General features: G+C 32.6%; 1 pseudogene across 1 annotated transcript; it reads left to right on the forward strand.

The window, feature by feature from the left end:
- The first annotated feature begins 2,756 nt into the window (after window positions 1-2,756).
- On the forward strand, window positions 2,757-3,133 carry LOC108310148 (annotated as a pseudogene). The gene has a single exon (XR_001827647.2). The product of XR_001827647.2 is annotated as a U6 snRNA-associated Sm-like protein LSm5 (transcript).
- Window positions 3,134-4,161: the final 1,028 nt, after the last annotated feature.

Here is a 4,161-nt window from a genome sequence, read left to right on the forward strand (position 1 = left end):
GAAATAAACATACCATGCAAACAGCAGTCATAAAAGAAATGAAGTGGCTATAAATATATCAGACAAAACAGACATTAAAATAAATAATGTCACATGAGATTTAAAAAGACATTTCATAATGTTAAAAATTATCAATCCATCAGGAAAATATGGTAATTATAAACCTATATGCAACTAATAATAGAGACCCAAAATACATGAAGCAAATGTTAACAGAATTGAAGGAGGAAAGACAATTAAATAATAGTTGAAGACTTCAATATCTCAATTTGAACAACGGATACAGGAACTAGAGAGAAAATTGACAAGCATATAGAAGACATCTAAAGAAAATACCACACAATAACAGAAGAATACGTGTCCTTAGATAGCACACATGGAATATTCTCCAGGATAGACCATATAATAGACCGTAAATCAAACCTCAATAAATTTAAGGGGAGTGAAATTATACAAATTGTTTTCCAGCCACAGTGGAATAAAATTAGAAACCAATAACATAAGTAAATCTGGAAAATTTAAGAATACTTGGAAGTTAAATACATACTCTTAAATAATCAGTGGCTCAAAAAATAAATCATAAAAGAAATAAAGAAATACTTAGAAATGAGTGAAAATTAAAACACAACATTCCAAAACATAGGGGATGCATCTACAACAGTACTTAGAGATGAATTTATAGCTATGAATGTCTATTTTTAAAAAGAGGGTAGATCTCAAATCAGTAACCCAGTCTTTCACATTAAAAAACTGGAAGGGAAGAGAAAACTAAACCCAAAGCAAGCAGAAGTCAGAAAATAATAAATAATAGAGCAGAAATAGATGAAATAGAGAATAGAAAAAAATCAACGAAACTAAATATTGGTTATTTGAAAGGAACCATAAAATTGACAAACCTTTAGGTACCAAGAAAAAGGGAGAAGATTCAAATTACTAAAATCAGGATTTAAAAAGAGGCATCACTACTGACCTTAAAAAAATAAAAATAATTATAAATTAATGGTATGTTATACCTTATGTAATTGTGCCATAGTTCTTATATATCCTGTTCTAATTTTTTTCATTTATTTTTATCTTTGCTTTTTCAGTTTGGAAAGTTTCTATTGACATGTCTTCTAGCTTCCTGATTCTTTTCTCAGACATGTCCAGTCTATTGATGAATGCACCAAAAGCATTGTATTAGTCCGTTTTCACACTGCTGATAGAGACATATCCAGACTGGGCAATTTACAAAAGAAAAAGGTTTAATTGGACTCATAGTTCCACGTGGCTGGGGAGGCTTCACAATCATGTGGAAGGCAAGGAGGAGCAAGTCATATCTTACATGGATGGCGGCAGGCAAAAAGAGAGCTTCTGCAGGCACACTCTTATTTTTAAAGCCATCAGATGTCATGAGACTTATTCACTATCAACAGAACAGCACAGGAAAGACCCAACCCTCTGATCCAATTATCTCCCACCAGGTCCCTCCCACAACACATGGGACTTATGGGAGCTACAAGATGAGATTTGGGTGAGGACACAGAGCCAAACCACATCAGTCATTTTTTTATGATGTTTTTTTCTTTCTAGCATTTTCTTTTGTTCTTAGGGTTTCTATCTCTTGTATATTGTCCACATTTTTCATGAGAGCTTTTGCCATATGAAAGAGTTACTTTAATACCCAGTCTCATAAATTCAAAATATCTACCATATCTGGGTTTGGTTCTAATGCTTAACTTTTTTTTTCAGGCTGTGTTTTTGTCTCTTTAGCATGCTTTGTAATTTCTTTTGTTGAAAGCCAGACATGACATACTGGGTAAAAGGAACTGAGCAGAAAATAGGCCTTTAGTGTGAGGTTTTAGTTTATGGGAGGAGTAAGACTGTGTTTACTGTTTGCTATAACTACAGGTGTCAAAAGCTAAATTTCCTTTAGTGTCTTTGGTTCTGACCCCCTATTGTCTTTGGGTTTCTCTAAATACTACCTAGGAAATAGAATCTGAACCCTGTAGTCCTTTACATATATAATTCACTGTTGTTGTACTGAAGTCTAATTGATGTTGTGTTGATTCAAGATTATGCAATGATAAAACACTCATCAAACAAGTGATAGAAAAAAGGGCATCTATGAAAAAACAAAGTAACATCATATTTAATGATTAAAGATTGATTGCTTTCCCCTTGAGACTAAGACAAGGTTGTCCACTCTTACCATTACTATTCAATACTATATTGGAGTAGCCAGAGCAATGAAGCAAGAATAATAAATAAAAGGCATCCAGATTGGAAAGGAAGAAGTAAAACTTCTTCTTATGTCTCCATCCACAGATGACATGATCTCTTATTTAGAAAAAACTAAAGAATTCACACAGAAAAATGAGTCTAATAAAGGAGGTCAGCAAAGTTGCAGGACATAAGATCAATATATAAATATAAGTTGTAGTTCTATACAGTAGCAATGAACAATTCAAAAATAAAATTAATAAAACAATTTTATTTACATTAGCATTAAAATAATTAAGATACGTAAGAATAAAAAGGACAAGATTTACAACCTGAAAACTACAAAACATTGTTGAAAGAAAGTAAGGATGTAAACAAATGGAGAGACATCCCATGTTCATAGATTGAAAGACTTCATAGTGTTAAAATGGGAATACTTCCAAACTAATCTATAGACACAATGCAATCCCTAGCAAAATTTCAGCTGGCTGTTTTGGGAAGTTGAGGGGAACTAACAAGCTGACTCTAAAATTCATATGGAAATACAGACTTCTGGTGTAGCCATGGCAGCTAACGCTACTACCAACCCATTGCAGCTGCTGCCGTTAGAGCTTGGACAAATGTATAGGATCAAGAACTCACATTGTTATGAAGAGTGATAAGGAAATTGTTGGTACTCTAGGATTTGATGACTTTGTCAATATGGTACTGGAAGTTGTCACTAAGTTTGAAATCACACCAAAAGGAAGAAGGATTACTAAATTAGATCAGATTTTGCTAAATGGAAATAATATAACAATGCTGGTTCCTGGAGGAGAAGGACCTGAAGTGTGAATGAGTTTCCTTGACTTATGCTAGATTCTGTTTTGTCTTATAATGACAAGAAAATTGATTTTTTTTCACCTTCTAATGTTTAAATCCTGTAAAGCTAAGTTTCCTGTTAAAGGGAAGTGCTTTGAGGATGTGTACCCATTTTTGTAGGTTTCTTATTTAAAGATGAAAATAAAGGTGCTTTTGGTTAACTGTCATTTTATTTATTGTATTACAGTAGTCATTGGAACAAAGATTGTAGTTATTTTTCCACTTACTTTGGTCATTATATGCCTATTTGCTTTCTCATTTACATGACCATTTGATTCTCAAACAAAAGTTGTTCCAAACAAAATGATGAACTTTGATTTGAACAGGTGGATTTAAACAACCAGAAATGATCACTTAGAAAATTTAACTAAAATGCTGTTGTTTAGTAATGAGGATTTTTCTACTGATTTCAAATTCCATGAACTACTCTTGAAAACAAACAGAATATACAGGTAATATATACACATTGTAGAAATGCAGGAAATATCTATTGGCATTGCCCTAAAGATAGAAATTTTATCTATTTGCTTGTAAAATTGGTTCGGAGAGTTATTAACGTAATGTAGTTATTACCAAATTGCCGAGATATTAGTGGAGACAGAGTTATAAGGTAAAAGATACTAAAACAGCCAAGAACTCTGGGCTCAGGTCAAATCAAAGAACTGATGATAAGATCACTGAACCATATAAATTAAGTCAAAGTTAAGAATTTCTATTAAAAACAAAATAAACAGGCAATATATGCACATTGTAGAATCGTAGATAGGCAAAAAGGAGAAAGTTTGATCATACATTGCTGTATATCTTCATAGACTTTCTCAGTCTACTCTCAGAACACATTTTACTTGCTTATCCTGAATATACTGTTTTTACCCTCCACTTAAGTTATTTTTTGAATTTAAATGGTGAATGTCTTTCTGTGTCAAATATGTCAATACTAATGTGTACATAAATTTTATTAAATAGATTAAAAAAAAAAAAAAACAAGAAATTGCATGGCAAGAGCAGAGGCAAGGGAGAGAGGAGAGGTGACAGACTCTGTCAAACAGGGACTAATGAAGCAATAACTCATTACTCGAAGATGACTGCAAGCCGTTC

The sequence above is a fragment of the Cebus imitator genome, unplaced genomic scaffold (genome assembly GCF_001604975.1).
Source record: "Cebus imitator isolate Cc_AM_T3 unplaced genomic scaffold, Cebus_imitator-1.0 Scaffold101, whole genome shotgun sequence".
NCBI classification, from domain to species: domain Eukaryota; kingdom Metazoa; phylum Chordata; class Mammalia; order Primates; family Cebidae; genus Cebus; species Cebus imitator.